This window comes from Muntiacus reevesi, chromosome 21, assembly GCF_963930625.1.
Source record: "Muntiacus reevesi chromosome 21, mMunRee1.1, whole genome shotgun sequence".
Taxonomy (NCBI): domain Eukaryota; kingdom Metazoa; phylum Chordata; class Mammalia; order Artiodactyla; family Cervidae; genus Muntiacus; species Muntiacus reevesi.
The window spans coordinates 29214599-29241604 of record NC_089269.1 but is presented as its reverse complement, the minus strand read 5'-3'; the positions used below and the strand labels follow the sequence as shown (position 1 = coordinate 29241604).

The 27006-nt window shown below is 36.6% G+C and overlaps 1 protein-coding gene across 7 annotated transcripts in view; it reads left to right on the top strand.

The window, feature by feature from the left end:
* ROBO2 (roundabout guidance receptor 2) overlaps positions 1–27006 on the top strand; it is a 655957-nt gene that overhangs the window by 419372 nt on the left and 209579 nt on the right. The gene's annotated exons all lie outside the window — the stretch shown is intronic.

Below are 27006 nucleotides of genomic sequence, written 5' to 3'. Positions count from 1 at the left end.
ACGTTAATGATAAAAATAGTTTAGGTCCACTGACTTTATTTGGAGTATTCTTCTCTCTTTTCCCCATGCAAGTTGTAGTTAAGTACCCAGCAGGCAAACATGACATTGAGCCAATTGTCTTGGACTAAAGAAGGGACAAAGATAGTGCTGAGTTATCTAATAGAGAGCCTCTCCCTCATGCGAAATCTTTTATTTTTTTCTCAATTCTTAGTCAATATTACCTACCTCTTGGCCTTCTAAAATGATCTATATATAACATCTCAGCCTGTATACTTTACTAATTAGGTAAATAATGTCTCTAATTATCCTCACCTCTTTTCCTCTGGTTATTTCTGTGTTTGTTTCTCATTTATTACTGTTCATGCCTTCATCTTTCACTTCATATATTCTGTTTATTCAACAGTTCCCTTTAAAGTTCATGTGAATAAATTCAAGAATATTGCTGAGCAGAATTTTAATATTCATATCTCCCCTTCCTACACATTTATTTGCATAAATTAGTTTAGGTTCATGTCTTTATATATTTTATTAGAAGGACGAACCTAACTAACACAGAATATGAGGCTTTAAGAAAATATAAACTTTTTCTGGGATTTGAACATATAATTAGGCACTTACTCTGATTAGGCAGGCTCATACGTGCTAAGGTGTGTCCAGCTCTTTGCAACCCCATGGACTGTAGCCCACCAGGCTCCTCTGTCCATGGGATTCTCCAGGCATTAATGCTGGAGTGGGTTGCCATGCCCTCATTCGTGGAATCTTCCCCACCTAGGGATCTTAAGTCTTCCACATTGGTAGGCTAGTTCTTTACCACTAGCACCACCTGGGAAGCCTGATTAGGTAGGTGAGTATGTATAAAACTGTTATATTTTAATGGACATTCTGTATACATTAACTTAGGTCTCTGTCTCAACATCTTCAATAACTGTTAATTGTCATTTTATACCAGTTTCTGCCTGGAGATTTATTAGTCTGCCCTTTGACAGAGAAGAGTTATACTCTGCTACACTCAGTCAATTGAAACTAACATCTTGCTACCCTGAGAAATTTTAAAGAGGAAAGAAAGGTTCCAAAAAGTTCATGAGAATTCTGCTTTTACCAGCAGTGACTTTCCCACAAATAATAATCGCTATCTGAATGGTGAACTCTCTAAGTGACTCAGATATAAGATCCTATATGGGAAAAGGGTGGCAATTACTGAAAAGAACATGTCTGTTTATCTTGAGTTTGGGGAATTAGGAAAGACTTTTATTTCAGTTACGTAATATATAGAGGAAAGGCCTGGATTTTGCATCGGATTAATTAGTATCTCCCATTAAGTTTTGTCAGCAGAATTGTCACCTGTGTTTGCAGTGACAAGAGTCATCCTTCCTAATTGCTGCGACTGAGTCAGCATGGGGCACATGTCTGCAATGCAGTGCTTCTCAGTTGCAAATCCTGAGCTGGCTCAGTATTCTCATTCTTTAAGTGGCATATTGTTATTTTCTGACAAATAAAAATCAGTAAATGATTGATGTACTACACCACTTTGGTGACATCTCCTGCTGGATCATTGACATATGTTGCTTCTTCCTTAGATACAGCTTTCTCAGGACTCAAATAATTCAGTATCTTAGGAGAATGACTGGCATGAAAGCAGAAAAATGGGCATCAGGCCACCAGCATCATTAGCCCCTGTGCTAACAGTGAAAAGATACACTGTATGAAATTATCGTAATTTTTAAGAAAAAATATTTTAAAGTTAAGAGTGTTTCGGGATAGCTAACAACCAGTTGAACAAAGATAAGATTCAAGATAACAGAGATAAGATGTCGTATGTTTCTCAGTCAATCTGATATAAGTTTAAATAAACCAAGAGCTGACTTGGTGTAATATAAGCTTGTTCAGTGCCCACAGATTTCTTTCCTCCCAATAACTATATATACTCTTTAGTATTCTCACACTTAAATGTCTATACAAAAATTATCATATATGCTGCCTGAAAGTGACTTTTGACTAAAACTTATAAAAGGAAAAGAAAACTCCTTACAGTAATAAATAATTTTGTAAAACAAGGTTAGAGATTTTATGTTTGTCCACAAAGTCTTTCAATAAGATAAGTGCACAGTTTAAATACAGACTTAAACTTGGTAACAGTGGAAGCTGGAATTTCTATGATAGTTTCTTAGAAAAAAGATACATGCAGTTGTTTTTGTTTAATTAATTGTACTAGAATAAAAAGTATAATAATTTAAAAGTGTGGCTTAGGAAATTTAAAAATAGCAAGACAAGCTTTTCTTTGAAATATAAACCACAGGAATACTTAAAACTATGTCTAGTATACTGCATAGGTGAAATAATTACCGAGGATGACATGTAGTAATTGGGTCTGTAACTCCAATTACCCTGAGGCATTGACTCATTTAGACTTATGCCTTTATTCATCAGGTTTGTGAGATAAGCTTTTCCATAGAAATAAATCCAGAGTATCTTCCCTTGAATTCAAGGATTCCACAACCCTCCTCTCTAGAGAACCAGCAAGAAATCATTGAATTATTTGCTAATTGTGAGCAAAATTTGTATTGATTTTTTTCCTGTCTTTCTAGCTGATGTTAATAGCATCATACTTCAGGTCACTAAATACTTTGAGCACCATCTAATTGTCAAAGAATCACTTACTAAGACAAAATTGTAGACATCAAAGGCATGTACACACATACATAATAGCACAAAGAAAATGATGACATAGGCAGTTAATATTTACTTTCTTCTCCACCTCATCTGGTATTATTTTGCAATGCATATGATATAGTTTAAAAACAATACTAATTTTAAGCAATATCAAAACTACTACATCACTCAGCTCTAGCCACCCCTGTTTTAACTGTGGGGCAAGTATTAATTTCTCATTGCATCCCAATGCTACTACCGCAAAAAGCTACAACAAAATATGAATATATGTCCACTTTTGTTCATTAGATTGCCATATCCTTTGAAATATGATATAAGTAGCATAACTTTTGCTTTTCTTTTAAAATCACTTTATGGATATAAAAATAGACATTGTATATTTTTCTCACACTTTTCAAATGCTGTACTGTGATTTCTAGTAAAATGAAACTATTTCCAAGTATTATAACTTCTGTAGTGCATTAGCAAAGTGTTTTAAATTAAAGATGCTTGTCCATTCTCTGCACTGACACACAAAACTATTGCTCCATAAATTTGACCAAATTTAGTGAAATATAGCTGTGGAAAAAAATAGAAAACACTCCATTGAATACTCCTGATAGTCTTTTACATGGGAAGAGCTATTCCTCTCTTGGCCCCTAACTAGTTGTTAAAACCAGCGTACCTCATCTTTGACATCTGTTTGAGCAGAAGGAATCCATTTTATATCCCCAAATCACTTTCACTGGGACAGAATGCAGTAAATGAAGCAAAATGGTGGGGAAATGAGAAAGTGTAAACAAGCCAATCAGATGCCATTTAATTTCCTGGAGAGCCAGAAGTTTTCTCAAAGAAAAGCAAGATCAGACTTTGAAAGGAAAACCTGCTCATAGCCCATTGCTATTTGAGGGAAATTTCTTTCGAGTATATGGAAATTTAAATTGATACTATGCCCAGAAATGTTTCATAACAACAGCCAAGACTAATAGCTTAGTAATATTGCTTGATGGTTTATGAATACCTAACTATTCCTACGTATACAGGACAGGCACCATTAACGTTTTTGATGAAGCATGGCTATACCAAGAAACATGGTATTCTGATTGCCATGTGTTAGAACATTCAATACTTGTGATTTTTTTCCCCCATTAATAATGATGAGGTTCTTTTCCATTATTGTTGTTGGATTGTTAGCCTCTGTTAAATTCTGAGAACATCAAATAAAAACAGAGTGTTAAAATGAAAGTTTTTATACACAAAGCAAAGTTTAACATAATAGGCTTCAGTTAGTCCTACTCTGCCGTATAAACTCATGTAGTCTGCTCGTGGGATATCTCTGAAGAGACAACTAGTATCACATGGTGGATCATGTAAATTATAGAAAAAACTTGGCATCATACTTTGTCTGGGAAGGAGTTCATGTTTTATATCCACACAGTTCCAGCAGGAGCATCATGAATAGTATCCTTTTGAACTAACAAGCATTTTTCTTTATGAGTAAAGTTGAGGTCGCATCTGCTGGCCCCAAAATTCAAGTTCATTAATTGAGAAGGTCTAGTGAACCACTCAGGGCTTCCCTGATGAGTCAGATGGTAAAGAATTCGCCTGCAATGCAGGAGACCCGGGTTTGATCCTTGGGTTGGGAAGATCCCCTGGAGTAGGAAATGGCCCTCCACACCAATATCCTTGCTTGGAGAATCCCATGGATAGAGGAGCCTGGAGGGCGACAGTCCATAGGGTTGCAAAGACTCGGACACGACTGAGCAACTAACAGACAACACAATAAAGAAAGAGAGAACCAATGTTTGTTATACATTTGTGTTTTGGTTATTTTGCCTTTAATTATTTGTAGGTGTTTCCTTAAGTGATTATAAGGGATGGAGAAAAATGCCTGCAGTGTTGAGCTATTTCAGTTTGTGTGTGTAAGAGATTCTATTGACTGTAAATTCTTGCTTATTTTACACAAAGCTTATAAAGTGTCACATTCATATTTTTAAACTGTGGTAGAGTGCTGGGAATAGAGCGCTAATTGCTTCCATCACTGCCTCTGTACTCTTTACAATGTCGCTTCTATCAAGAGGAGGAGTCCATTTCTCTGTTGCTTCTGTAGGGCTGACCTTGTCTCTCGCTTTGATCAGCAGAACTGATATGCTGATCCTATGTCTCTTGAGGGCTTGTTGATTTCACATTGCCTTCTTAGAACATTGATGCCACCATGTGAAGTACCGAGACCTCAACCCTTGGAGACTGAAAGATCAGATATGGAAAATGGCCCAACTCGGCAGCCATACAGCTGTCCTGGTAACTGCAGCCAGCACCGACCACCTGGAGATGATGATGAGGTCGTTTTTGACTATGCAGCCCTAGCAAAGCCCACAGGCAACTACAGATGGCTGAGTGGCCCCAAGCAGGATCACAAGACCCACTCAACAAAGACCAACCGTAATTGCTGACCTACGCAAGTGTGAGCAAATGGGCTAATTGCAAGCCACTAAATTGACTCTTTAAACAACCGACTTTTGAGGTTGTGGTGAGGCAGCAGTAGTTAGCTGATGCATATACCTCTTAGGGGAAAGGGCAGGTATTAGTGATTTTATGTACTTTATACTGCCTAGAACACGGTAGATAGTAAGGAAAGATTATTCGATCATATGATGTGAAATAAGAAGAGAACTTTGCTTTAAGAGACTGACAACTTCACTAGGGTACTGGGCAACAAGAAGTTTATCATTTATTGAACTTACACCTATGAGAATCACCTCCATCCTCTTAAGAATTCTGGGCTTGAATCCCAGATTAAGTTTATCACAACATCACTTGTAGGAGCCAGGGTTAAATGTTTATATGCAAATATATGTGAAAAGAAATTAGCTGAGGAAAAATCATCAAAAGTCTGTTTCATTTTAGATATTTGTAGATAGCTATAAATTGTTTATAAATAGCTCTCTAAGGTAATTTTTAAAAGTTTACTGGTACAGGTGTGAAAGGTATTTCTAAGAATACTAGACATTTAGTCAGGTGTGTCAGTTGATTTAATGTGAAGCTGTAATAATAATCATAGTGCAATTACTTTGATTGTTCTTTGGAATTAATGTTTATTAAATATTCTATAATTCAATATTGATTAAGTTTTATAAGCGAGAACTTGAGCTTCGAGTTCATAGCACAAAACAATCATTTTTTAGTGATAGAAGCAAATGGCTATTAAGATTATAAAAATAAAATAATGGTAAGAACAAAGAAAGGGTATATACTTTTAATTTTTATCTTTGAATTTTAAAAAAGTCATATGGAGATAAATGAATTTTTATGTTCTTAGATACAGAGTTTGGCAATTACAGTTTTAGAGAAATGAAAGAATAATATATGCACTATAAAGTCTGTACGTTTTTAAAATACACTTAGAGTATTTTCTCTATTTACAAAAAAAATGTGTTATTTTTAATCACAGAGAGGACAGTTTGGTTGAATTTCATTGAAACTAAGGAAGAAAGAAATCTGCATCTTTCATTAAAATCTCCATCAGCCATGTTTCCATTAGAGTTCACTGAAAAATGACTCATAAAACCAACAATTTTATGCATCAGGTGACAGGTTTTGACAGAAACAGCACTGCAGTTTTTGCGATATGCTACATTTTGAATGCTTAAACTGTGTGATTAGGTGTGCTTTAGATGACTTCCACGTGCTTAGCTAGCAAAATCTGAGTTTATTTATACAAAATTATTCAAGTGAAAAAAATGGTGTCTCTCAAGTGAGTAAAGTCAGAGCTCGAAAGACACCAGAGAGGATTGGCTCACATTTTATTATCAAGTGAGCTGTTCTAGCTCTGCTAAAAGTAAGGCACAAATCTTCTTGGTAAGCACAATGAGCTTTTTGTTGTTGTTGTTTTTAATGATGTAAAAATAAAAAGAGGGAATCCCACCATTTAATAAAGCAACTTTCTGTTTCAGCTTCTATTAGTTTGGCTTTAGTAAAAAAAACAAAAACAAAAAATCTACAAGTGTCTTGTAAACAGAAAAACAATTAAATGTTCTAAATTTATAATAGGTGTGCCATAAGCATTTGTTTTTCCATATGAGAAATATCTAGTTGCTAATCTTTAGATACTCTATAAACACTTTTTTTCTGGGCATATTTTAGAATAATTGTATTGTAGAGTCATCTGGTTTTTATTTAGAATTGAGGATCCAGTTGTTAAGGTGTTTAGATCTACTTTTCCCACTTTGTTGTTCAATGAGACACTCACTTCTTATTGTTAGCATGGAATATTAATCATGCAGCTTAAACTAACATGAGACCATTCCTTGTAAAGGAAGTGAAAGGAATTCATACCTTAGAGACAAAGAGCCGTCCGTGGGTTTCTAACTCTAAGCTACATGGCCTTTGGAAAGTCTATTTTCAAAACTCTCAGAAATACATCTTTGAACTGGATATAGTCTCTTGAAAAGTGTTGTAGGTTTGAGAGGTTATATATCCCATATGGTGCCTGCAGGGTAAAAGAATGCTGCTGCTGATGATTAGAACTGGTATGTTTCATACCTTTTTATTTCATCCCCCTTATCCTAACATTTGACATGAAAAACATTTAAGTGTTATTCATGGACACTCGTACATGTGGTTTCTGTTTTTTCATTCCAAAGATGAACAATACTAAAGCCTTTATCTTTCAGAGAGACTACAGATTTCCTTGTGATAATCATGAGGATTGGCAAGGTAAAGATGAGTGTAATGGGAGAAAAATGTTATACATGTAATATTTTAAAATCATTTTTTGAGATAATACATGGCATTCAAGCTGAGTAAGTAGAGAATTAATTTTGACTCTTTAATTATACTGCAGAGTATATTGAAACATATTAATGGTGAATGCACATTTGAAATTCTATAAAGTTAAAAGCTTGTTCCAAAAGCATTTCATTACATTTGTCAGTTTCAATAGTTTTATCCTTTAATGTCAGATAGATATAATTTTACAGAATCCAAATGCATTTGAGAACAGTTCTGACTTTCAAAGGAAATCAGACAGATGCTATGTAAGTGGATTTCTATATGTTCTTAGTTCCTAGTTATATCCAAATTTCATTTAGGCGCTTGAACTTCAATGTGAAAAGGTTCCACTAAAAAGCGTTTATAATTTCCAATTCTGTCAATTTAATTGTGAATTTTGAAGTTTAAAAATTTGTCCATGTCTATAAAATCCAAAGTTTTCAATTCATATATTAAAAGTATTCTTCAAACTTCAAGCAATCAAAACTATCTCCTCCTATTCTTACATCTTTCCTAAATTGTGATTCATTTAGTGCTTTTCTCTGAACTCCTATCTTTGGCACTATCTCGATAATACACTTATGACTTAATGTCTTCTTGAAAACAGGGTATAGGTATTTCAATGCAAGCCTCTAGGGTTCAGGTATGTTTTGGCTCAGCATTGCATTCCCTGATGCTAGTGAGATGCTTGCCCAAGTTGGGGTTTATTTAATATTTATTAAATGAGTAAATGAGAAGAATGTTGGAAGATCTCACTCTTTGAAATTTGAATATTCTACCGTTATCACTGAAGATGTCCTATTTGATTTCTTCCTCATTCCCTCTTTGCTTCTTTCCTGCCTTTCTCCATTTTTCTCTTTTTTCCCCTTCTTTCTACTCCCTACCTTCCATCTTTTACCCCAGAAAAACAATAAACACCTCACTGAATTACATTTTAATTTGGAATTTATTTTAAAAGTTAGTTCATAGCAAAATAATGAAAAAGTGATCTTTAAAAATCCATTGAATCATCCCTAAAATACCACACTCATTCACTGCAATAAGAATAGTGAGATATTACGTGTAGAAATGGAGATTGTGGGAAAACAGATTTTTGAATCCTGTTTTATAGGAATAGTGTTTGGAACGTACTGAATTGTGGAAATACTCACAATACATACTCCTATATATACTCCTTCAAAAAAAAAAAATATATATATATATATATATACTCCTTCCAAGTATGTATAGTTAAGTTAATTCAGATAAGTTAACTGTGCTTACGTTTCAATCATATGTAGTGAATACAAAGAGCATGACTCTGGGTAAAACAGACACTAATTCCAATCTCCAGCAGGAAATATATGTTGCACATGTTTGTATGGCTAGACGTTCTCATTTGTAAGATTGCAATTTAATGGTATCTGTTTTTGGTATTACTAGTAAAACACATAATGCTTGTCAAGGATTTAGAAAATAACTAGTATACAGTAGGTGCTCAGTGAGTGTTAGTACTAGTCACTCATTTGTGTCTACTCTTTGCCAGTCCATGGACAGGAACCTGCCAGGCGCCTCTGCCCTTGGGATTCTCCAGATAACAATACCAGAGTGGGTAGCTATTTCCTTCTCCAGGGATCTTGCAGACCTTGGTATTGAACTATGGTCTCCAGCATTGCAGGCAGGTTCCTTACTGTCTGAACCATCAGCGAAGCCCAAGTGCTCAATAAATGTTAACTGTTATTATTGATAGATCAATTTACAGGTGATAGGGTTAGTTTTTAACTTATTACAATGATGTGTGTGATTTTTGTGTTGTAAAACAAAAATATATTTTTCTCTAAAAATATAAATTATAGAAATTATTGGAGTAGTTCATTTAATTTGCAAAAATTGGTTTGACTATCAAGAGCACACATATAAAGCAATGTCAATCAAATTGCAGTCTTCTCTACAGTTTCCATTTTTTAAACTTGCTCTGTAAACTTGGTATTTCTTAGAGTTCTCTACCAGGACTCCTAACATATCCTTGGGTAATGCCTTTTAATTTTATGTCTTCAGTTATTACATGAATACTGACATTTCTTTGGTGAATAGCTGCAGCCTAGCTATCAAATATCATGCTCAAATCAACTCAGCATAACAACTTGGAAGTCTCACAGCTATTTTATTCTCCCATTTGTCCAAAACTAAAAGTACCAACTCACCTATTAACCTGCTCCTAATTGGATCAAAATACATATAAAAAATAAAAATGATGGCAATATATAGCCTTGACGTACTCCTTTCCCAATTTGGAACCAGTCAGTTCTTCCTTGTCTGTTTCTAACTGTTGCTTCTTGACCTGCATGCAAATTTCTCAGGAGGCAGGAAAGGTGGTCTGATATTCCTATCTCTTTAAGAATTTTACACAGTTTGTTGTGACCCACACAATCAAGGCAATAGTGAAAGCATGGTCAATGAAACAAAAGCAGATGTTTTTCTGGAATTCTCTAGCTTTTTCTGTGATCCAAGGGATGTTGACAATTTGATCTCTAGTTCCTCTGCCTTTTCTAAATCCAGCTTGTCTTTCTAGAAGTTCTCAGTTCACATATTATTGAAGCCTAGCCTGCAGGATTTTGAGCATTACTTTGCTAGCACGTGAAGTGAGTGCAATTCTGTAAGTGTGAAAGTTTTTGGCATTGTTGTACTTTGGGATTGGAATGAAAACTGACCTTTTCCAGGCCTGTGGCCACTGCTGAGTTTTCCAAATTTGCTGGCATATTGAGTGCAGCACTTTCACATCATCATCTTTTAGGATTTGAAACAGCTCAACTGGAATTTCATCACCTGCACTAGCTTTGTTTGTAATGAGGCTTCCTAAGACCCACTTGACTTTGCATTCCAGGATGTCTGGCTCTTGGTGAGTGATCACACTATCTCGATTATCTGGGTTGTGAAGATCTTTTTTGTATAGTTCTTCTGTGTATTGTTGCCACTTCTTCTTAATATCTTCTGTTTCTGTTAGGTCCATGCCATTTCTGTCCTTTATTGTGCCCATCTTTGCCTGAAATGTTCCCTTGGTATCTCTGATTTTCTTGAAGAGATCTCTAGTCTTTCCCATTCTACTGTGTTCCTCTGTTTCTTTGCACTGATCACTGAGGAAGGCTTTCTTATCTATCCTTGCTATTCTTTGGAACTCTGCATTCAAATGGGTATATTTTTCCTTTTCTCCTTATCTTTAACTTCTCTTCTTTTCTCAGCTATTTGTCAGGCCTCAGACAACCATTTTTCCTTTTTGTATTTCTTTTTCTTGGAGATGTATTTTATCACCACTTTCTATACAATATTATGAACCTTCGTCTATTGTTCTTCAGGCATTCTGTCTGTCGGATCTAATCCCTTGAATCTATTTGTCACTTCCACTGTATAATCGTAAAGGATTTGATTTAGGTCATATCTGAGTGGCCTAGTGGTTTTCCCTACTTTCTTCAATTTAAGTCTGGATTTTGCAATAAGGAGTCCATGATCTGATCCAGAGTCAGCTCCTGATCTTGTTTTTGCTGACTGCATATAGCTTCTCTGTCTTCAGCTGAAAGGAATATAATCAATCTGATTTCAGTATTGACCATCTGGTGATGCGACTGTGTAGAGTTCCCGGTAGTCCTGAATCATTGATGACAGAAAGGCATCTTATTAACTGTTATTTTACAGGTCCTATTTCAGTGCATAGTGTGCAATTAAAGGGTTATTTGATTAATTTACATCAATTAACTATCCAAATCAAAGGCAAGTTAAAAAAGGCAAGTAACAGTTTCACCTTCTTATGATATAAGTTTCTAGAAAGAAAAGTAAGGATGGATCACTAGGAGACTGGAAGATTTCTCATGCGTTTTAAATGTTTTTAAATACATGCCCTTCCTGTTGCCACCTGAGAATATTTGTTTTCAAATTTTCATTTCTTATCGTTACAACTGGATTGACCAGAATTTTTTTAAAACGTGAACATGTATGTAGCCTTATCTGAGACTGGCATCCCCTCAAAGTCTTCTTACCATGGGCCTTTATTTTTACCATTCCCCTTGAACTATTTGTCTACTTATGGCACAAACATCTGCTATTATATTGGTTTTTTCAAACTTGTGCAGGACATCGATGCTTATTTTGATAGCTACTCTGTTGTTTATCCTATAAATGTAACTTTGTTTCAAAACAAAAAAGAAGCATTTAATTTTGTTTTACCGTTTTTACTTTTTCTCTTGTCTTGCCTTGTTATAACAATCCCTAGTTATCAATTTCTGTACATTTCTACTGCCATCACAATGGTCATGCCCTATGCCAAACCCCAGACTCCTTTGCAGTCAAAAATCTCCTGATTGCCTCCCAGTTCCTGTCTGTGTTGTGAAAGCTTAGTTGCTCAGTCATGTCTGACTCTTCACGACCCCATGGACTGTAGCGCACCAGGCTCTTCTGTCCACAGTGATTCTCCAGGCAAGAACACTGGAGTGGGTTGCCATGCCCTCCTCCAGGGGATCTTCCCAATCCAGCGATCGAACCCAGGTCTTCCACATTGCCGACAGATTCTTTACTGTCTGAGCCACCAGGAAAGCTGAAAAATACTGGAGTAGGTAGCCTATCCCTTCTCCAGGGGATCTTCCCAACCCCGGAATGGAATCAGGATCTCCTGCATTGCAGGAGGATTCTTTACCTGCAGAGCTACTGGGAAGCCCCACATTTCTTGCCTACCAAGAACCTTTTCATTTAGTCCTTATTTATACTAATAAATTTGAGGCAGAAATATGGAAATATAATATTTATTTTCTCCACAGCAGCAGTGTCTGCTGTGATATTGCTCTAACTCTGTATTGGCATCATCTCTCAAGAACATTATTATTAATCCGTAGTGTGGCTAACCTATAACATTTCATAGGTTGGTATCTTGAAAGGTTGTTCTTTGAATATCTTTTTGACATTCTTCTAAATTCAAAAGAAACCATCATGTACCCTTGAAATTTTCTAGGATTATTACTGTTTTTCATTATCAGTTCAGTTCAGTCGCTCAGTCATGTCTGACTCTTTGTGACCCCATGCACAGCAGCACACCAGGCCTCCCTGTCCATCACCAACTCCCGGAGTTTACTCAAACTCATGCCCATCGTCGGTGATGCCATCCAGCCATCTCATCCTCTGTCGTCCCCTTCTCCTCCTGCCCCCAATCCCTCCCAGCATCGGGGTCTTTTCCAATGAGTCACCTCTTCACATGACATAAGAGACATAAGAGATGAGGGTGCAATCCCTGGGTCAGAAAGATCTCCTGTTGGAGGGCATGGCAACCCACTCCAGTATTCTTGCCTGGAGAATCCCATGGACAGAGGAGCCTGGCAGGCTACAGTATATTGAGTCACAAAGAGCCAGACACAATGAAGCAACTCAGCACACATGCACATGATGTTGAATTCTGAGCCCTGTTCTGTATGATGGTATAAAAATACACCATACTGTTACAGCACGTTCTATATAGAACTCCAAATAAGTAGAATGCAACAGAGTATCAACTAGGAAGTGAAAAAAGTATTGAAAGCTATTTAGTATTTTTATTTGGACAGTAAAAATTTCCATGGTTTGATGCAGAAATCAAATGACATTATTCATTAAAGATACAAAATTGAGAGTGAACAGGAGTAGCTCTCTATAGATATGAAACATAATCACTTATGTTTTGTTGGTAATTGAAGAAACCTCAAGGCTTGGCCCTGCTTCAAAGTAAATAATCTTAACTTGGTAGGGAGGAAGTAGGGGTAGTTCTGGAACTGATAGGCGGACATTCATGTGAAAATATGATGTTTTAATAAAAGCTAAAAGGTACACATCATGCTGCTTTTTGTGTACAGCACTTTCATTCTGTTTCAATTAAATGTCGAATTCTAATGTTCAGAAGTGAGAAATTCAGTGGCAAAACCGAAATGAAAAGGACACAAACAAACAAACTTCTTTTCATCCCAGTGTGCCTAGGCAGCAGTCCAAGAAGTAGATCTTAGGCTCCATATGTGCAGTCCTCCCAATAGGGATGACATTTTACATGTAAGTGAAAATGACGGCACTTGTCTGAATTCTGCCAGATCCGTTTTGCTTTTTCTCAACGTGAGATGGCTCTCTTGGTACGATATGCTCTCAAAAGACTAAGCGTTAATTGCCAAAAGGAAGACTCAGCATGGCCCATATCTTTTTCTGACGTTAGTTCCCTATCTCCTAACACAACTCAGGGTCACAATCTAAATATGGTGACATGAAGCATCTTCAGGATGTCAGCATGTAAGGACCAATGTCCCCAGCTCCCAATGACACAACTTCCTTCTGTCTCAGGAGTGCTGAAGGATTATTTACTGCTTTTCAGATAACCCTTGGTTCTTGTTCCCACGCGGAGTAGAGATTATGCTCCCCCTCCAGCCCTTTTAAAGTCCAGCACACCCAGCCTTACCATGTGTGAGCAGTCTGCGGGCACGATTAGCCCCGCTTGAGTAGCTCTTGATAACACTCTCTAGGAAGTCAATTAAAGATGTCGGGGGGTGGGCTGGACCGCTTTTCTTTTACTAACAGGCATTTGGAGAGGGGAAGATGGAACTGTCAGGAACAGGTGATTTTTGGTTCCTGAGGACTTAAACCTGTTTTGTCTTTTCTTCTATTTCAACATTTGTGTTCTCAAAATGATTTATTTTAATCTTTAGGCATCACCAGCTGTATGACACAGCATCAGATACCCAGTCTAGTAAATGATGAAAATATTTGTTCAGCAATTAAAGCAATAAAAAGAGAAGATGTCTTACAAATTTGAGCATAGGGAGAATTTGTATTAAGAAGGAGTCAATTTTTTGGTTAAAATGTCTACCTTTAAGTGGAAATTAAATGATTGCTAAGAATTAGGCATAAAAAAATCACCTGGCTTATAGTACTGTCATTCTTTGCACTTACTTGCTACCATTATGACACTATTTTGCTGAAAATTTTCACTCATTTATGTGTTTTTACTAAGAAAAACAACCCTAAAAGTAAATGATTGATTTTTATAAAACAAAACTAAAGTGCCACAATTTTCAATCCGATCTAATTAATGTAAATGTCTAAACCAATTCAGTTCAGTTTAGTTCAATCCCTCGTCATGTCTGACTGTTTGCGACCCTATGAACCGCAGCTTGCCAGGCCTCCCTGTCCACCACCAACTCCTGGAGTTTACCCAAACTCATGTCCATTGAGTCAGTGATGCCATCCAACCATCTCATCCTCTGTTGTCCCCTTCTCCTCCCACCTTCAATCATTCCCAGCATCAGGGTCTTTTCAATAGAGTCAGTTCTTTGCATTAATTGGCCCAAGTGTTGGAGTTTCAGCTTCAGCCTCAGTCCTTCCAATGAACACCCAGGACTGATCTCCTTTAGGATGGATGGACTGGTTGTATCTCCTTGCTGTTCAAGGGACTCTCAAGAGTCTTCTCCAACACCACAGTTCAAAAGCATCAATTCTTCTGCGCTCAGCTTTCTTTATAGTCCAACTCTCACATCCATACATGACTACTGGAAAAACCAAAACTTTCACTAGATGGACCTTTATTGGCAAAATTAATGTCTCTGCTTTTTAATATGCTGTCTAGGTTGGTCATAACTTTTCTTGCAAGAGGCAAGTGTCTTTTAATTTCATGGCTGCAGTCACCATCTGCAGTGAATTTGGAGCCCCCCAAATAAAGTCTGTAACTGTTTTCATTGTTTCCCCATCTATTTGCCATGAATGATGGGACCGGATGCCATGATCTTAGTTTTCTGAATGTTAAGCTTTAAGCCAACTTTTTCACTCTCTTCTTTCACTTTCATCAAGAGGCTCTTTAATTCTTCTTCTCTTTCTGTCATAACAGTGGTGTCATCTGCATATCTGAGGTTACTGATATTTCTGCCGGCAATCTTGATTCCAGCTTGTGTTTCATCCAGTCCAACATTTTACATAATGTACTCTGCATAAAAGTTAAATAAGCAGGGTGACAATATTCATCCTTAACATACTCCGTTTCCTGTTTGGAACCAGTCTGTTGTTCCATGTCCAGTTCTAACTGTTGCTTCCTGACCTGCATACAGATTGCTCAGGAGGCAGGTCAGGTGGTCTGGTATTCCTGTCTCTTTCAGAATTTTCCACCGTTTGTTGTGACCCACATAGTCAAAGGCTTTGGCATAGTCAAAGCAGAAGTCAATGTTTTTCTGGAACTCTTGCTTTTTTGATGATCCAACGGATGTTGGCAATTTGATCTCTGGTTCCTTTGCCTTTTTTAAATCCAGCTTGAACCTCTGGAAGTTCACGTACTGTTGAAGCCTGGCTTAGAGAATTTTGAGCATTACTTCTCTAGCACGTGAAATGAGTGCAGTTGTGCAGATGTTTGAGCATTCTTTGGCATTTCCTTTCTTTGGGGTTGGAATGAAAACTGACCTTTTTAAGTCCTGTGGCCACTGCTGCATTTTCCCAATTAGCTGGCATATTGAATTCAGCACTTTCACAGCATCATCTTTTAGGATTTGAAATAGCTCAACTGGAATTCCATCACCTCCACTAGCTTTGTTTGTAGTGATGCTTCCTAAGGCCCACTTGAGTTCTCATTCCAGGATGTCTGGCTCTAGGTGAGTGATCACACCATCATACTTACTGGGTCATGAAGATCTTTTTTTTTTTCCATTTATTTTTATTAGTTGGAGGCTAATTACTTTACATTATTGTAGTGGTTTTTGTCATACATTGATATGAATCAGCCATGGATTTACATGTATTCCCCATCCCGATCCCTCCTACCACCTCCCTCTCCACCCAATCCCTCTGGGTCTTCCCAGTGCACCAGGCCTGAGCACTTGTTTCATGCATCCAGCCTGGGCTAGTGATCTGTTTCACCCTAGATAATAGACATGTTTCGATGCTGTTCTCTTGAAACATCCCACCCTCGCCTTCTCCCACAGAGTCCAAAATTCTGTTCTGTACATGAAGATCTTTTTTGTATAATTCTTCTGTGTATTCTTGTCACCTTTCTTAATATCTTCTGCTTCTGTTAGGTCCATACCATTTCTATCCTTTATTGTGCCCATCTTTGCATGAAATGTTCCCTTGGTATCTCTGATTTTCTTGAAGAGATCTTTAGTCTTTCTGATTCTATTGTATTCCTCTGTTTCTTTGCATTGATCACTGAGGAAGGCTTTCTTATCTATCCTTTCTATTCTTTGGAACTCTGCATTCAAATGGGTATATCTTTCCTTTTCTCCTAAACTAATTATTTCGATCCAATAACCATATCTTGCTTATGCAGATTATTTGATGTTACTTAATATTGCATTATTAAATTAGTGCAGTATCAGAAATTTCCTTTTCTTTGTATTTAGTCTAAAACTTTTTTTGTCTATCTATTCTTAACATGGTGAATTATCACTGTGGGAAGATTAATACTTTTTAAGGGAAAATATAACTTTAAACATCACTATTTGATTATACAAAGCCATGAAAATGAATGAATACTTCCTCTTTGCTAGATATAATACTGATCACTCATTATTGCTCTCTAGTTTTTATGAAAAAGCATTTGTACAGAATCAAGTGCATATTGGGATTCATTCAGAGGAGCAAGTTTCATCATGAATTTTAAATTAAAAATATACTTAACCTAATTTTTGAAATCACCATCTCACAGCATGGTATAATAACTGATTATAATGAATACCTTAATTTCCATGTAGATTATTTTTAGTATCCTTTAATTATTGTGTTAACAAATTATAAAATATGTCTGTTGTACTTACATTTCTATCAAAATAATCTTAAAGTGTAAGCTCTAGAATGACAAAAATTATCTTTCAAATTCTCATCCCTTTTCTTAACTGGATGAAGTTGGCATCTTGGAACCTTTGTCTTTTAATCCATAAAACTACCTATGCTACAGGGTCACTGTGGGGTTTCCACTGACCTTATAGGCAAGAAATCTTGACCATTATTTGGCATTGATTTATCCCACCTAACTAGATAATTGAGATATTTTTAAATAAGCATGCAGAACATGATCTTGAAAAGATTATGAATGTGGTAAGCAGTGATATAAATTTCTGACTTTTTCTGACCATTTGAATAATGTGAAATTTGTGCATTAGTTTTTAAATTTGAAAATGAGAAACTACTGACGTTCCACTCCTGGGAGATCATTCTACAGTGATGCCCCTCAAAGCATATTCTCTCTCTGTCTCTCTCTCTCTCTCTCTATATATATATATATATATATGTATATATATATAGATAGATAGATAGATATAGATAAATAGATAGATTATTTTTTACTAAAACGAAGGACACACAACTTCCCATACATTTATTGAGTAAATCATTAAACCAGTTTAGAAACTTTTTACTGAAGATGCATATGTAATAATCAGCTGTATCCAGTGTAGTCTTATCTTAATGATGAATTGAAATTCCTCATTCATCTATTCATTCAGTAAATATTTACTTTGAACTTGCTGTGTGCCAAGAATACCATTCTAGACACTTGGAGATATAACAATAAACAATGAAAGAGTTCCTTCTCCTTGCTTCCATGGAGATGGCTTATGTTCTACTGAAAGCAAATAGATAATGAATAAGTAAGCAGACAAGAATGACTTCACATAGTGATGTGTGATATGCAGGGGAAAAATACCAGAAGGGTTTGATATGTGTGATCTTTTTGCTTCTTTAGATGGGATAGTCATAAAAGAGGAACTCAATGATTTGAGACATAAACTGAGATTTGTTGAACAAGAAGAGGAGAGCTAAAAGGAAGGCTTTGGAGAAGAATATTTCACAGTGAATAATTTTAAAGGACCTAAAGAAGTCTTTGCCTATCTAGAAGAAGAGAAGGGCCATTGTGGCTGGGGGAGAGAGAACAAGAGGAATAGGTGCCATAGATGAGAGTCCAGATCTCAAGATGCCTTGGAGGCCAGAGTAAGGATTTGGTTGTATTCTAGCTGTGATGCATCTTTTGGAGACATTTAAGCAGAAGGATGACAAGATTTGCTTTATAATTTTAATGAGGTTACTCTGTCAACTGTGTGAAAAATTGGCTGCAAGATGAATAAAAATAAGATTGTGATATCTTATGGTGAACAGTGTCGGATTCATGATCTCCGAAGGGAATCAAATACACGGCTTCAGTCACTCAGAGCCTCATGTGGCAGAAGTTTTGTTAAAGTGGAAAGGGACAGATAAAGCTTCTGACATAGACACCAGAAGGGCACGGAGCATGCCCTACTTGCTGGTCTTTGTGTAGTTTTTCGATTCTTTACTAACAGTAAACTGGGCTTCCCTGGTGGCTCGGATGGTAAAGTGTCTGCCTACAATGCGGGAGACCTGGGTTCAATCCCTGGGTTGGTAAGATCTCCTGGAGAAGGAAATGGCAACCTACTCCAGTATTCTTGCCTAGAAAATCCCATGGATAGAGGAACCTGGTAGGCTAGAGTCCATGGGGTCGCGGAGTCGGACAAGACTGAGTGACTTCTCTTTCTTTTTTTTCTTTACTAACAGTAGAAATGTCTTACACAGACCCACTCCCACAACATATATCTTAAGATGGCAAGATTAGTCAGAAAATTCTAGAAAAGGAGAATCTTGTCCTCAAGATACATTACTGTTATATATTCATTAGTACACACCAAATAGATAGGAAATGATGGAAACAGTGAGAAACTTTATTTTCGGGGAGCTCCAAAATCACTGCAGATGGTGACTGAAGCCATGAAATTAAAAGTCGCTTGCTCCTTGGAAGAAAAGCTATGACCAACCTAGATAGCATATTAAAAAGCAGAGACATTACTTTACCAACAAAGGTCAGTCTAGTCAAAGCTATGGTTTTTCCAGTAATTGTGTATGGATGTGTGAGTTGGACTATAAAGAAAGCTGAGCACTGAAGAATTGATGCTTTTGAACTGTGGTGTTGGAGAAGACTCTTGAGAGTCCCTTGGACAGCAAGGAGATACAACCAGTCTATCCTAAAGGAAATCAGTCCTGAATATTCATTGGAAGGACTGATGCTGAAGCTGAAACTCCAATACTTTGACCAGCTGATGTGAAGAACTGACTCATTGGAAAAGACCCTGATGCTAGGAAAGATAGGAGGGAGGAGAAGGGGACGACAGAGGATGAGATGGTTGGATGGCATCACCGATGTGATGGACATGAGTTTGAGTAGGCTCAGGGAGTTGGTGATTGGTGATGGACCGGGAAGGCTGGCGTGCTATAGTCCATGGAATCACAAAGAGTTGGACAGGACTGAGTGGCTGAACTGAACTGAACAGAGCTTAAGGAAGATCATATCCTTGAGGAAGATGAGTTGTTTTGTTGTGTTATCATTAGCTCTGGACTTAGAGAAAACTAGTTGTAGGCAGAATAGATTGTTGTCATAACAACTCATGACTTATGTGAGTAAGACAAAGCAGTGTAGAAAGAAAAAAACCAAAATCCTTTATTCCTTTCTCCTCCTCTGAGGGCCCTTGTCTCCTTATCAACCAACCTGAGAATAAGCTCTCTCAGTTGTTAAGAGTCAGCTCCAGTATTCCATGAGGGATGATGGTGACTGAGACCAGGTGACTGGATTAGAGATAAAGAAAAAAATAGATTCCGGATAAGTCGCTTGGTCATTGGGCCTTACTGATGAACAAAATGATGTGTGTGTATGTGGGGGGATTTTCATGGGTGACAGGTAACAGAAATGGAGGAAAAACAATAATTTCTTGAGTGATTTATACACTGCTGTACCACAGGCAAAGATGCAAAACATTGGGGAGTGAAGATTTGTGTGACAAAGAACAAGAATTCAATTTTGGTCATGTTCAATTCCAGATGCTATTAGACAAGCAAGGGGTGATGTCAAACAGGCAAGTGAATGTAAGTCTGAAGTTCGAGGGAGCTCATTCATTTAGAGGCATTCATTTTAGGGTCATCAGCATGGAGGCAGGACTGAAAGAGGTTAACCATGAAGAATCTGTGTCTAGGGGAATTCCATTTTTGAGTGACATTGACCATGTTTTAAGAAAAGAAGTTTCTGGCCACGAATAGGCAAGAATAATGGCTAGTGTGAGAAAAATTAGGAGAGTATCTCAGAACACAAGAAATGCACACTTAGGTATGTTTTTGCAGTGCTTTCATGGTGTTGGTTTCATTATATAGGATTTGGGGGAGAATACAGAAAAAAATCACTATAGGAATTTTCCGCATCTTAACCCTCAGCAGTATTATCAGGCAATTACTGTGTCTAAGCTACTACTAGAGAGAATCATTAAATAATTATATCTATATTGGATATATGGTTAATTTGCAATATAGTTTCCATCTGACTCTTTTTGGTCTTTCGAGGCACTGAAATAATATCTAGTGAAGGCAGTTAAATGTAACATTTGATTAAGATGTCCATTGTTGTAGGGAGATCCTATTCCATGCATGTGTGCTGTGTCACTTGGGGCATGTCTGACTATTTGCAACCCTTGGACTGTGACCCACCCGGCTTCTCTGTCCATGGGATTCTCCAAGCAAGAACACAGGACTGGGTTGCCCTCTCCTCCTCCAGGGGGTCTTCCCAACCCGGGGATGGAACCCACATGTCATGTCTCCTGCATTGGCGGTGGGTTCTTTACCACTGCCACCACCTGGGGAGCCCAGAAATCCTTTTCTACCTAAACATTAAAAATATTCTGAAAGAAATAAAGACTGTGTTAGCATATTTTAGTATTACCTCAAATGATTTTCTGTCTCTAATAACCACCATCTCTAGTATGACCGCTTTTCCTAACGCGGGGGAAAAAAAACAATAACCAGGACTCTGCAGGAAGAGAGTTAATTTTAGAAAGGACATTTTTAAATTATTGCTTAATTTTTGAAGACTATTGAAAACATACAGTGAACCTTTTATTATGCAAATATATTCAGTTTTGAAAACAGTGGAATGATAATAAAGCATTCTCTTTTCTTTATATCATATTACAGTAATGAAGCTGTTACCTCTGTGTGCACTTAATGAGTTTTAACTAACATTTTAATGACTTAAATTATCATAAACCTAAGAATTAGACAAAATTGAATTTGTTGGTATAGAGAAAGTTTCCTTAAGAGTTAATTATATTGTTTATGATGAACTATAATTCATTTTATGATATACCACCATTTTATAAGTAAAACTATATTAGTAGATCATTATACTTAACCTCTATAAACATGTATCCTTTTGTCAAGTTTTAAAATAAAAAGCTCATGATGTTTTTATATACTCAAATCATGAGTATAAAAGGCATAAACATATCAAAGGTAATAAACCAAAATTTCTATTAAACATTTTTCACATTTCCTCTAAATTAAACTCCATAAAGAACCTTCAAATGGAGATGTTTTTATTTTTGAAGGAAGAATCATTTATAGTTTTCTTGATTCATGTATTTACAGTGGGATTATAGAATCACAACTTATAATTTGGAAGAAATAAGGCACTTTTTAAAAATAAGTGGTATTTTGGTTTTTATGGATTATGATCGACAGTAAACATATGCAATGGCTTTAAGCCTGTCTCATCTCGAGCACAGTCATCACTCCTGGCTCTTTCCACTATAACCTCCTTATTTTTTATTCAGTCCTCTGATGAGGCACTTAAGATGCCTTAGTCTAGATGAAAAGTTTGTCATCTTACCTTTATATCCCTTGTACCTACCTCAGAGTTGGCCTTCAATCATCCTAACTGAAGAGACCCTCTCAATGTTAATTTTTTTTCTGAAATTTTATTCTGTCTTAAAAAGGAGCTAATAAATCAAGTTATGTATTTTGATCTCTGAGGTCAGTCATATTACCATTCTACAGATATTTTGTTGACATGTGTATTTCAAAGCACCGTCCTCCTCTCAACTTGCACTGTGGGTCACTCAGTGACTCTAGTCAGAAACCAGGTTCCATACCCTCATATAACTCTGTGTGTTGAATCCAGTTGGAGCAGATGGTATTCTTTGAAAACACTCAGAGTCAAAATTATTTTTTCTTTATACACTGTAAAATATATATATTAGTAACTAATTGATACATTTGTGTGTATAGTGAAGTCTTCCTCTCTCATCACTCCCTTCCCACTTTTGTTTTTCTTTGTGAAGTCTTTGTTATTATTCGTTTCTTGCATGTCCTTCCAGAGATTGTTTTTTGTACGTGCAAACACATTCCAGCATGTTTCTTTCTTTTTTGTGATTAATTAAAGCATACAGTGCATATTCCAAACTCACTCTGAAGCTGGCCCTGTGAAAATGCCTTCTTGTTGAAAATACTTTCCCTCCTTTGTATTTTAATGCACTTTCAATGTTGTTCTTTGATGCTGAATGCTTTTTTTTCTTTCTGATTGTGGTTTTTGAGTTATATTTGCTAACTTTCCTAAATCTCTTTAGCACTTTGAGGGCAAGATCTCTGCTAGAAATATCTTGTACTTCTAAGTGTGAGAGACACATAGCATCTGTCATCATCAAAATAGTTGGTTCCCACTTAGTAAATTAAAAAGAAGCAAATGAGTTAAAAAAAAAACCTTTTCTATTGTCTCAAAGTAGTGATTACAACTAGAACTGATGGAAAAGTGAAAATACCTAATTTATTTGTTATCAATTAAACAAAGCAAAGTTAAACATCATTTAAAATCACCTTTTAGAAATAAAGCGTATAAACCTTAATGAGTAAATTAAACTTTTTGATTTGGAGGGACCAGTGACATTCTATTGTTCAGTTAATACTTTACAACATAAATAATAATACCTAAGGGCTTTCCAGGTGGCACAGTGGAAAAGAATCTGCCTGCCATGCAGGAGACAGAAGAGACAGAAATATGAGTTCTGTCCCTGAGTCAGCAAGATCTCCTGGAGGAGGAAATGGCAAACCACTCCAGTAATCTTGCCTGGGCAATCTCTTGGACAGAGGAGCCTGGTGGGCTAGAGTCCATGGGGTCGCAAAGTTGGGCATGACTGAGCGACTGAGCACATTTAAAATAATACCTAAACACTTTTGACTTACCTAAACACTTTTGACTTTAGGATTATGCTGTTCTATCTGAATCCCAACTCCGACAGTACTCACAGTAATTACCATCATCCAGTGGCAACTGCTTGGTATTTGACCCTCTGACCCTCCAGGCCTTAAAAGAGGAATTTTTTATATACAAACTAGAGTTCTTGAAGATTTTTAACCGTTTGACACTCAGAGGAATTAAAATTTGACATCATTAAAACTCATTTAGAATCAGATACAAAAGTAAGATTACAAGATCCTTCTTTTTTACTAGTATTCCTAACAATAATAATTCTCATTTCTGAAATGTTTTCTTTGCTTAACAGTGTACTTTACAGAGATTGGTCTGTTTATTCTTTATACCTGTCCAAAGACATAAACATTTAATATCCCCATTTTCTGGAGGAAGAAGTTGAGGCTTAATAAGGCTGGGAGACTTGAATGAGACCATCTGGTTAATAAAACAGCAGAGCTGGGCCTCAAACCCAGGCCTTTGACTAAGCCCATTATTTAAACCATAATGCCATATTGCTTCTCTGTCAAAAAGTAATAGTTCCAAAACACTTCTTAATTGGAAGTTCCCTGTCCCATGAAAGGCATTGAGCAAATGGTGGAGAGGAACTGGAGTGCATTTAGAAATATAAAACAGTGTGAAGGCTCTAGAATGGAAAATAGCTTGCTATGTTCCAGGACCTGAGGAAGGGCCAGTGTGACTGAGAATTGTGATTGAGGGGACAAAGATGAGGCAGCAGAGATTTTTAGAGGAAACACCACATAGGAAGAAAAGAGGGTAAGTTAACATTCTGCCTGGATTTCAGGTACTGTGCTGGCATAATTACAAGGAATTCTTACATTTGTTTCCCAAATGCTTAGTATGGAGGACAAAATAATGTGGTTATCCAAGTCAGAGGTTAGGTTAAATATTTATGATTTCAGAAGAAATGAATAAATTTTTCCTCATCTACTTGTGTGATATTAGCTGGGAAATGACATATCTTATATGGCAAACTCCCCGCTCAGCTCTTTTACCCACAGACAAAAATCCCCAGTGATGAACAGAAACCATGTCTCCTAGAAATTTATGGAAGCAAAGGGCTTGCTTTTAAGCAAATGTGGAAAAAAAAATTTTCAAGGGCAGTATTAGCCATGCTCTGTTGACATCACTGGATAAATATAGGTAACATCTGATTATTTAGGATCCACTCATTCATTTTGCAGATCCGTTTGTTAACCACAGATTTTCTTTTTTGGCCTACATTTTAGACTTGTATTTTGCCTTACATTCAGAGAAGTTATAATTTGATCGTTCATGGATAGCATTGAGAAAATAATTTGTAATTTTACCATTTGTAGAAAGTTAGAGGAAAGAGTTGGGGTGAAGTGACTAATAGGTGATGCATGAAAATGGCCAAAATTAGGAATTATAATAATTTGTGAATTATAATAATTCGTGAATTTTAATAGTCTGGCATCATAAATAGCTTTGATTTGAACTAAATAATGAAGATTTGGCAGACTTTCTGATAAATTTTACTTGTCAAGTTTTCGTCTCTTCCCAGGCAGAGAAGCCAAAGAAATCACATGCAGCTAGGTGGTTATCTCCACATAGAGGGCTACACATTACCAGCAGGAGGACAGTGGCTCTGTCTGTTTATTTTTTATCCCTGACTGTTTTGAGAGTAAAAGTATACTGAGTCCTAGTCCTAGGAATAACCATGGATCCCAGAGAATAAAAATATACCAGAAGACTCTTTATTTCCTTATTACTGAGCATATACTCTGTGGCTGACCAAGACTGCCTCTAGGGTATCACAGGAAGACAGATTTTCTTTTCTTGGGCTCCAAAATCACTGTGGACAGTGACTGCAGCCATGAAATTAAAAGACAGTTGCTCCTTGGAAGCAAAACTATGACAAACCTAGACAGCATATTACAAAGCAGAGACATCACTTTGCCGACAAAGGTCAGTATCATCAAAGCGATGTTTTTTTTCTAGTAGTCATGTTCGGTGTAAGAGTTGAAGCCTAAAGAAGGCTAGGTTCTGAAGAATTGATGCTTTCAAATTGTGGTGCTGGAGGACACTTGTAAGTGTCCCTTGGACAACAAGGAGATCAAACTAGTTGATCCTAAAGGAAATCAGCCCTGAATATTCATTGGAAGGACTGATGCTAAAGCTGAAGCTCTAATAATTTGGCCACCTGATGGGAAGAGCCAACTCGTTGAAAAAGACCCTGATGCTGGGAAAGACTGAGACCCTTTAGGAACAGAAGAGGGCAACAGAGGATGAGATGATTCAATAACATCACCAGCTCAACTGATATGAATTTGAGCAAACTCTGGGAGATACTGGAAGACAGAGGAGCCTGGCATGCTATAGTCCATGGAGTCACAAAGAGTCAGACAGAACTTAGCAACTGAACACCACCACATCAGGAAGACGGGGATTCTTCTAAACCTCCGTGACTAATGTGACATCTTTCTAGTTTCATGTAAGATACGAAGGTTTGATTAGAGTATACATGAATTTAAAAGTACTTAAAAAACACTTTAGGGAAAACATAAATTTTGATCATGAGCCCTCAGTATCACTTACACCTTAAAAATATATCCACTGTTTGTTCTTTGGTATCAATTTGTTTTCATAGAGTATATGGCAAGATTGAATGAATGAGGTGGGGGTCTGTGGACTTAGTATCAGGAACAAAAGAAATTGTGCTGCTCGATAGGTTCAAGCACATTGTTTTCTGGTTGTTGTCCATAATGTAATATGACTTTTCTGAAATAATTTAAATGTTGTCTTTAGCACATTTGCATTCATAAAAAGTGCTTGAATATGCTTCTTGCTTCCTCTTCTCCTGCTTAGCTGTCAAAACATGGTGATGCTTTTGAAGATTTATGGTAGATTGGGTAATGAGATTGCTGAATGTTAACTGCAGCATTCAGAATTCATTTGGTGGCAAAAGAAAAGAAGGTTACTGGATCTTTGGAATAGAGTAGAGATGATAGAGCTTTTTTTAATCAGCCAATTTAAAAATAAATATGCTATATTCTGGATTAGGAAACATTTCAAGCTTCTTGTCATGTAGTAATCAAATAGAACATTTCCTGAAGAATATAGGATGTCAAATTATATTCATTTCAGCAAAATTCCTGACAGCTTACAGAAATGCCGTATTTTGCAGTGTAGAGGTATGCAAATCTTTATATTGGATGAGAAAGACTGAACAGTCCATAGGCATGTGAAACATGTTTTTTTTTTATTATTATTATGAAAATCTCAGGTATACAGAATTATATTTCAACAGCTGTGCACACTAGAGTCCTCATCCCACAAGTTTAGAAAAAAAAAAAATACTTTCATTGTTGCATTAGAATTCAGTAAGTTTCATGCTGTTAGGCTTTGGTCTATGTTCAAGTGTAAAACTAGGTAATAAACAGCATTCTCTTCCAGTGGTCATTTTTAAGTTCATGAATTATGGTGAGATTCATGGTTGCACTCTAAATCAGACCTCTAATGATTGTGTTATGAAATGTATTGTTAAAATAGGTGAAATGGTGGAAAATGTGAAATCAGCAGAA